Raw genomic sequence first — 10,137 nt, 5'->3', positions numbered from 1 at the left:
CCTACAACAACGGTTCTGGTGTTGTACCCTACAACAAGGGTTCTGTTGTTGTACCCTACAACAATGGTTCTGTTGTTGTACCCTACAACAATGGTTCTGGTGTTGTACCCTACAACAACGCTTCTATTGTTGTACCCTACAACAAGGGTTCTGTTGTTGTACCCTACAACAACGGTTCTGTTGTTGTACCCTACAACAAGGGTTCTGTTGTTGTACCCTACAACAATGGTTCTGTTGTTGTACCCTACAACAACGGAACGGTTCTGGTGTTGTACCCTACAACAACGGTTCTGGTATTGTACCCTACAACAACGGTTCTGGTATTGTACCCTACAACAACGGTTCTGTTGTTGTACCCTACAACAACGGTTCTCAAACTTTTACATTTCAAGGTCTCCCTTAACATTTCAAGGTCTCCCTAACTCTGACAGTGTACAAATGGAACCAAATGGACCCTGACGGGTCTACACTGTCAGAGTTAGGGACTTGTAAGGGTCCATTTAGACCTCCCTGAAGGAACCCAGAGAGTCCCTGGAATCATCTTTGAGTGCCACTGCCCTACAACATCATTTAGCTGGGCACTCCCTTGAAGGACCCCTGGGGGTCCCTGGACCCCATGTTGAGAACCAGTGTCTCTGATTGTACAGAACTGACTGTGGTTGCCTTTTGTAATTCTGACGTGCTGATGGAAGGTGTCTCGCCCCGAAAAGTTTGTGTGACTTATTATATTATTATAGTGTGTGTGTGTGTGTGTGTGTGTGTGTGTGTGTGTGTGTGTGTGTGTGTGTGTGTGTGTGTGTGTGTGTGTGTGTGTGTGTGTGTGTGTGTGTGTGTGTGTGTGTGTGTGTGTGTGTGTGTGTGTAGAGAGAGGGAGCTAGACAGCAGCAGCGGGCCTGATCTTTAATTAGCAGTATTTGCAACACCTGCCTGGGTGTGAGGCACTGATGAGTCACACTGGGAGTAGCCTGCCCCAGCGGTCTGATATCTGGTCTAGAGGGGCGGATTCAAAATCTCCGTAGAAAACATCCGTGGGCTCCCATTGGTTCACCGATCTGTGCGCCCGCCCCGCGCCCCTCCTCCTCCCCCAATGTGCAGTATTGAGAGCATAGACATATAAAGGTAGACGCCTCCTTCGGCTCTGAAGCGTTCGTATCTCGGGCGCGCTTCCTTGTTCCGCAGGGCTAGCCTTCCACTTCCTTCCGCTTCAGCAGGGGGCGTTCGGTAGGCCAATCAGAGGCAGGTGGGGCGGGTCTTTTCTTAAGAGGCAGCCGCGCAGCAACTAGTCAGTTAGACGCGCTGTGATTGGCCAGTAGTCAACGTGATGTGATTGGTCAGTAGTCAAACAGCCCTGCGGAAGAGCCTTGTATTGAGATACCAGTCGCTCCAATGAACTGCAGAGGCCATGAGGTATCTAGGTTTCTATATCTATGATTGAGAGCCCTGACGTCACAACATTTGGAGCGACGCCCACTGCACTCTGGTTGGTTGGGGAAATGAAAGGGTGACTCCCACTTCCTATGCCAGGAATGTCAACAGCCTGGTCCCAGGCCCTTATTTTTGAGCAAAACGTGAAGTGACTTTATTATTTTTGGCCAGATGACCAACATTTGTGATTGATTGAATTGAATTGAACCTTAAAGGAGGAGTTCACCCAAAAAATGACTTATTTTCTATCAATTGCACACCCCATGAAGCCTTGAATCCATGGATTTGTTTTTATTTTTGCCACATTCCTAAGCTAATAATTTGATTCCCGTCTCCTACCGGCTAATGTATCCGGTAGGAGACACAAAGTAGATTATTTGTGTCTCCTACCGGAAATACACTCGGTCATCAAATTATTGAATGCCACAAAAACAAAAATAAATCCCTGAATTGAAGGCTTCATGGGGTGTGCAATTGATAGAAAATAAGTCATTTTTTGGGTGAACTCCTCCTTTAATTTAAAGACGGTGGTTATTCAGCCTTCAGACACCGTTTGTTAAAGGACACACTATTAAGCCGTCGACGTATAAGCTCATCAAACCTATGTCTAAACGTAACCATGCAAACAGTTGCATGGTATAACCATGTGATTGCCCCTGACCAATCGAACGGCATAGAAATGTGGTGTAATTTATGCGGGTTATTTATTTATTTATTTATTTTTAACCTTGGGAACCTTCTGAAGAGTCCCTGATTAACTGACAGTGTGTTTTCAATGAATGCCAATGCTCCAATCAAACAGGGAACGTTAATTAGGCGGTAGCTTATAAAGCTATGTTCCAATCAAACAGGGAACGTTAATTAGGCGGTAGCTTATAAAGCTATGTTCCAATCAAACAGGGAACATTAATGAGGCGGTAGCTTATAAAGCAGGGGATTGAATGAGAACATATCAGTGTTGAAACAGACAGACAGGGCCTTTCATACAGAAGACAGTTATGGGTGCCAAAAATATCCCTTTTAGTCTAAATAGACTAAAGTCTCTCTTTAGTCTAAAGCCCTTTAATTCGTCCCATCTCAAGTCAGCTGATTCATTTCAAATTAAATAAAGTTCAAGTTGTATAGAAAGGATGTTATAGAAGGGTCTATTGTGCTCATTATGCATGAAGTTTCTCTCTTAAAGGGATAGTTCACCCCCAAAATTAAATGTTTTCTATCGATTAGCCACCCCGTGGAGACTTGAATTCATGGATATTTTTTAGTTTTTGTCGCATTCCTAAGCCAATAATTTGATGACCGGCAGCGGTTCCGGTAGGAGACACAAAGAGTTTTTTCTCCTTTGTGTCTCCTACTGGAACTGCTGACTACCGGTCCGCTGGCCATTAAATTATTGACTTAGGAATGCGACAAAAACAGAAAAATATCCATGAATTCATGTCTCCATGGGGTGACTAATCGATAGAAAAAAAGTTATTATTTGGTTGAACTATCCCTTTAAGCCTGATTCATACTTTGCAGAATGATGGTTGATTTTGGAGACCAGTTGTTTTCGGCAAGCGAGGCTGTTGTTTGATGGGAGAATCTTTTAATCGGCATGAAATAAAGATTTAAGTACGGCACAATAATGTTTCTCAACCCTTTTCATTTCAAAGACCCTCATTTCGATCATTATTTGGCCACCCACCCCCATGTCATACCATCTTTATCTGTGATTTTACATGTTAATTTAACTCTAATTTAACTCTGAGAGTGTACAAATGGAGCCAAATGGACGCTTCACTCTCAGAGTTACAGACCTGTAAGGGGTCCATTTGGACCCCTGATGGTCCCCAACATCAACCAATCAGATGGCTAGCCTTGTGAGGTGCATACTATCGTACGCAGGCTGTTTTTTTTGTTTAGTTTTTTTCAATAAAGTTGTGGTCGAACATTGTTTTATCTGTAATTATTTGTGTTGCTTGTCATTCGTTTATTTGTACAATAACATATTGTAACCACACAGGTGCAGTACATTGTCTTGAATGGAGACATGTCCATTACATGAGGTCTCAAGAGTAGATGACATTTCTCACATCTAGAGTTTGGGGGCACTAAGTGGCCCTTCACGCCTACGCAGTGGTGGAAAAAGTACTCAAATGTTTTACTTAAGTAAAAGTATCAATACTGCAATGTAGAAATACTCTGTTACAAGTAAAAGTCCGGAATTCAACATTTACTTGAGTAAAAGTACAAAAGTATTGGTGTCAAAATATACTTAAAGTACCAAAAGTAAAAGTACTAAAATGTTTGAAAATAGCAGATCTACAAGCTCACAATGCGACACGTTGTGAGCTTGTATTTTCAAATAGCCTCTGTATAAAATGGGGCTCAAGTGGTTAATGTATGTTCTATAATGAAATAATTTATATCTGCAAAGCAACTAGTAACTAAAGTTTATATTATATAAGTACAATATTTGCCTCTGAGATGTAATGGACTGTAGAAGTAAAAGTACTGCAATTTGGAAATACTCCAGTAAAGTAAAAGTACCTCAAAATTGTACTTGAGTACAGTACTTGAGTAAATGTACTTAGTTACTTTACACCACTGCGATTGAGTGGTGCTGATTGAGTGATTGAGTACCAGCTGGCGTGTGAGTGGTGTCTGAATGTGAGTGGTTGGCTACCAGGTGGAGCCTGCTGGTGATTGGCTCCTGTGACCAGGCTCGACTATTAAAGCTGGATGTCACCATGTGGTAGAGGTCTTCTTCCTTGTCAGCCTGTAACTACACCAGTCCTCTCTGTTTTCCTGTGTTTTAACCCATTAAGACGGGAACGCATCTGTGTCATTTTAAGATTTCTTTGGGCTATTCAAAAATAGCAGATATACAAGCTCATAGGCTTATGAGCTTGTAGATCTGTTATTATCTTTGAAAAATCATGAAAATCTTTGCAAATCTTTGAATATAATTTTTTTAAAGCAAACATTTTAACTCAAATCTTTGCTTCTGGGGATTCTACAAAGCTCTTCTAAATCCTAACAGTTTCTTGAAAAAACCTATGTTTCTATAAGTAATAATAAAAAATTTTCATGGCAAGGACCCCCAAAATTACATGTATTTGGCCACGGACCCCCATCTCAAAAGCTGTTGTTCCAGGGACCCCCCAGAAGCAAAGATTTGAGTTACAAATGTTCGCTTAAAAAAATATCTATATTCAAATATTTGCACAAATGTTCAAGATTTTTCAACAAGCTCATAGTGTGGCACTCTGTGTAGATCTGCTATTTTTTAATAGCCAAAGAAATTTTAAATGACACACAGATGCGTTCCCGGTCTTAAGTAACTAAACAAACCAACATACAGTATAAGTGTATACAGGGTATCTGCACATTTCTAAAGTTACAATTCAAGGACCTTTAAGACCTTTTTAATACCAAATTGGCCAAATTGTCAAATATTATGGAAGAGGCAAACATTGTGAAAGTAGCCGATCTACAAGCTCACAATGCCTCACGTTGTGAGCCTGTAGTTTGGCTATTTTCACAATATTTATCTGTGGAATCGAGTCAAACTAACTGGAATGCCTACAATTCCAAGTGCTTGTCAGGATGGTGGGGGCGGGGGGTCCCCAGTTAAAATATGATTATTTGTGGGTGTTGCAGCCTGAAAAGTTAGGGAAACCTTGGTGTAGGGGTGGGTGGCCCTGCTTATTGTGTGTTCCTTGTTTTTCTTTAGTTTATGTTTAGGTAAGTTCCCTCGCTTTGGTTTTCTTTTGATTAGGATTTAATGTTCGGGGGCCCACCATGTTTTGTAACAATGAAACCACTGTATTTTGGATTTTAAATTGGTGCTGATTGGTTGTGTTTGGGGTCTGGGAAGGAGGGAGTCCATTTCTATGTTACACCTGGTGACCCCTAGGCCGGGTCGTAACACAATTGTTTTTTCTTTGTTCTTTTACATTAATGTTAAATTATCATTAGAGCATTGTTTCTCTAAAATATTTTGGGGGCCCGCTCGCAATATCCTCAGGACCCACCAGTGGGCCCCGGGCCCATAGGTTGAGAAACTCTGGACTAGGGTGGACAGTTTCCACAGCCAGGCCACCAGGCTGATTAGACTGAGCCCTGTTTTATATGCTCCCATCACATTGGTCACTTTATATGTGTATATATATGACTGTACAATCTCATTCACAAACATTTCATATACATCTGACATGATATATCTATCTATTTTATTTGCACAAGAGGAACTCTGTCTTTATTACACACTTCATGTATGTTTGATATTTGATTTTTTTTTACTCCTATTTAATGGCTCCTCAATGGTGAGCTGCCTGCCTGTCTGTCTGTCTGTGTGTCTGTCTGTCCAGAGCTATTATCGCAAACTGCTGCACTGATCAGCACCACATGTCTTGGTCACACACTGCCAGTAGGTCACAGAGGGATTTTCTTTCTCCATATAATATACATTTGTACTATTTAAATTAAAATAAGGAAAGTAAATGGGGCTCCGATGGAACTGAAACCGTGGTCAAATGTGCTCCATCACCACTAATGATAAAGATCACGATCATAATCATCATCATCATCATAACCTACACCCTCCTCATCATCATCATAACCTACACCCTCCTCATCATCATCATGACCTACACCCTCATTGTCCTCATAAATTACGTTGATCTCCCTTGGTAACATCTTCAGCGGGAGTGTATCATCACCGTTAATAATGTATGGAAAGAGTGTGTCAGTGAAATTGTGGCTAAAGGTGTGTAGGTGTGTGTTAGTATCAGGATCAGAGAAGGACAGCTCTCCTCCGTTCCAGTCCAGATGGACTCTGATCCTCCAGAGTGCCTGTCTCACTGAGAGAACGATGTATGACCAAGGTGTGTTGGATGTGTATTCACCATCATCTAAACATATTCTCCAGAATTGACCAGTTCCTCCGTTCCTCTGGAAAGACTCTGCTCCTATTTCCCAGTGTGCATTGTTTCCAACCTCAACATCCCAGCTGTGAATGCCTGAGTTAAAGCCCTCAGAACCGCCGACAAAGTTCCAGATGTCAAACCTCTCTGGGTTGTCAGGAAGCTGCTGTCTTTCTCCACAACTCACGCTGGTCAGATCATCAGACAGGATGAGGCCTGGATCGGCAGTGTTAGGGTCCAGAATGACAGGATTGTAGGAGACAATGTCCTTCATCTTGTCCCAGACTCTGAAGGTCAGGTTGCCCAGGTGTTTGACCTCGTCTATCAGTGCTCCCGAGACCACCTGTGGGTCCTGCAACGTGAACTGGACTCTTTCCATTGTGGTCTTGTAGATCTGCGTGACGTGTTCAGCTCTCAGCTCCTCCTCTATGGCTCTGATGTCGTTTGAAAGGGTTGATATGTCTGTGTTCAGACCCTCAATCTTCTCCTTCATCATCTGACTCTTCTGCTGCTCTTCATCCCTCAGTGCAGTGATTCTGGCCTCCTCTTCCTCTTGTAGAAACTGATGAAGCTTCTTAAACTGGTCTTTAATCTGCCTCTTGGTGTTCTGGGCCTGGACCTTAATGTGTTCCGCTGTTTGGTCGCAGTTTGTTTTAACTTCAGTAAAGACCTGCAGTCTCTCCTGTAAGAGCTTCAGTGAATCCTCGGCTGCGTCCTTCAGACACGTTGTCCGACGTTTGTCCTTCATGAAGCTCTCACTCAGGTTCTTCAGAGCCAGGTTACAGGGTGGATGTTCCCTGTTATCGATCGTCTTACAAACCGGACATTCCTTCGCTCCCTTCCGCCTCCACCATTCCTGCAGACAGGCTTTACAGAAGCTGTGGCTACATGACAGGAGAACAGGATGTTTGAATATGTCACAACACACAGAACAGGAGAAATCCTCCTCTGAAAAACAGGCCTGGGAAGCCATTTATTTAGTCTCTGAATGAAGCTACAAAACGCTCTGCTCAAGACGGTAGGAAATCAGCCCAGTCAAGCTGCGGTAACGCTCCCTCCTCTAGAAGGTTCCCTGAAGTTTATACTTTCACCTTAAATCCTGCTTCTTTTTTCAAATCACACTCGGTTGATTCAAGATAGGTCAGTATAGCCTACTATACTTTCTGGCAGAAGGACTGCTTGTGTTTCTCTAGAAATAGACAATTTAAAATGACATCACGGTGATGTCACTGGGCAAGCGCTGACATTTTTACCACCGATTTAATCCATTTAATCCGGGAACGCATCTGTCATTTTAGATCTCTTTTGGCTATTAAAAAATACAATGAAATAAAATAAAATAAAATAAAAAAAAGCTTGCTGAGCTTGTAGATCTGCAATGAGCTTGTAGATTTCTTGAAAAATCTTGAAAAATATGTTTTTAAAGCGAACATTTGTAACTCAAATCTTTGCTTCTGCAGGTCCCTGGAATAACATATGTTTTACAAACGTTCAAAAATATGGGATTGCCAAAAAATATATATTCAAAGATTTGCACAAATTTTCCGGATTTTTCAAAAATAGCAGATCTACAAGCTCATAGTGCGGCACTCGGTGCCGCGCTATGAGCTTGTATATCTGCTATTTTTGAATAGCCAAAGACGTCTAAAATGACACAGATGCGTTCCCGGTCTTAATGGATTAATAGCGCGTACCCGCTTGCTCAGGGGAGCAACTGAAAATGTGTGTCAAACCAGAAACGGCATCATGTCAAAAGGTTGTGTCAAACCAGATCTAAATGTCTCAATAGAAGAGCAGTGAGACCAAATATAACCACCCCAATTGCATCCTATCTTAAAATTGGCTAATGGCCACCCATTAGCCAATGGGAGGACTGGCTGGCCGGGGGGCCATCATCACGCTCGTGTCACTATGACTCAGCCATAACCATATAAGGAGTTCCCAATACAAATATGGCCAAATATGGAGTGTGTTTGCATATATGGGCCTATATCGGTCGGATCGGCTTCGCAACGTAGATGTGAGGGCGGCCCCAACCTCTAGTAAGTTAGATTGTGTTAACACACAACACAATACCATACAGATTGGACAATATAACATTTTATTCACAAAAAAAGGTTACATGATACATTAAGACCGGGAAGGAATCTGTGTCATTTTTTGATTTCTTCAGTTATTCAAAACTTTCTCATTTATTTTGCATTGTGAGCTTGTAGATCGGCTATTTTCATATGGCCGGAATATATAGGGCTGATAAACATCTTCTGTGATGTTTATGTTTTGATTGTGTTATTGTTTGGAGGGTTTAAATGTTTATGCTTTGAGTTTGATGTAATGAGTGATTGATTGACGGGTTCGGGAATGACTGACATACCATAAAGTGTGCGGAAGTTGCCGGCCCTCAGGGGGGGAAAGAACGCCAGAGACAAACCGACAAGGAGTCCACGGGAGACCTGGTCCAGTTTGATTATTTATTTGTCGAGTCCTCTAAAGCTATAGGTGGAAAATAGCAAAGGCCACATCTGTTATAATCACAGTTTAAAGGGAAGATGAGCCGCGGGACATTCTTCTGACTGGTGAGACCGTTTTATATTTTATTTATATCCAGCGTGGATATAATTTTGTTTTCTCCGTGGGAGTGACTGATGTTTGGATTACAAGTTTGTTTCTGGAGTGGATTAAGTTTTCTTTTGGATTTCTTTTGGATCAACTTTTTTCGTGCTGTTTTGGGAGCGTTTGGGAGACGCTACACAGAACTATATTGGAACAATAGGAGCGTGCGTGCGACGTGCGCGACTCGAGACGCGGACTTTACCGTCGGCCGCTTCATGATCTGCATATATTTGAACAATGCATGTATTATTTTTGTTTCATTGGTTTAAGTAGATAAAGGGGTTAAAACTTGACCACATCTTTTGTGCTTTATTCCTGGCTGTGTTTGGTTGCTTTTTATTTATTGAAGTGCATTGCTTTCAGCCTAATCAATTGTATCTGTAGAGATCATTCACAACCCGTGATTTAAAAAATAGTAATAGCCAATATTTAATATCTGACAGTTACAAGAAGATGCCATAGGTTAATTGTTTATCTGGTAGGCCTATCACAGTTTCTTTGAGGCACTGCATTGTTCTATCTGCACTCTTTTTACGTGTTTTGCCTTGTTTATTGTCCAGAGTTCATGCTTACTCTGCTTATTTTTATGTTGTACCTGTAAGTCACTCTTGATAATTGTCCTATTGTTAAGCTGAATAACAACATCAGGTCAATGTTATTTTTGTATTGGACAAGTTGGCTTCATGGAAGGGATAATCAATGGGGAACAGGTAATTATTGAGAAATAAACCCTGACAGGGTGATTAGTCTTCATGGTCTTTTTCATGCTTTCATACTTGAGTATTTAGTACTTTTTACTCCACTACAAATGTTTGAACACGTTAGTCACAAGTTACTTAGTATGTTGAGATTATTATAAAACATACATTACCAATTAAGGTAATGCAACAATTGCTCATCTACAAGCTCTCTCTTGTTGTGTGCATTTTAAAATATTTATTTTATACAATTATATTATAATATTGGAGGATGCTCCATTTCTTATTGGACACTGGTTGGTCAGGGTTAACAGTATGTTTTTTCCTTTATCCCTATGGTGGTTGTTTGGTAGCCCCTTTCGGGACCCTGTTTACCTTTTTTGTATTTGGGAAGGCGGTATCCAGGGTCCCTTGCAGGCCCGGATTGGACGGTCTGGCACTTCTGGCAGATGCCAGAAGGGCTGGGCAGTCTGGGGCCGCGGCCAACATTAAAA

Source organism: Gymnoscopelus braueri (assembly GCF_963280865.1).
Source record: "Gymnoscopelus braueri genome assembly, chromosome: 16".
Lineage (NCBI taxonomy): Eukaryota > Metazoa > Chordata > Actinopteri > Myctophiformes > Myctophidae > Gymnoscopelus > Gymnoscopelus braueri.
The sequence above is the reverse complement of the archived record's forward strand: the minus strand, read 5'-3'. Positions refer to the sequence as shown.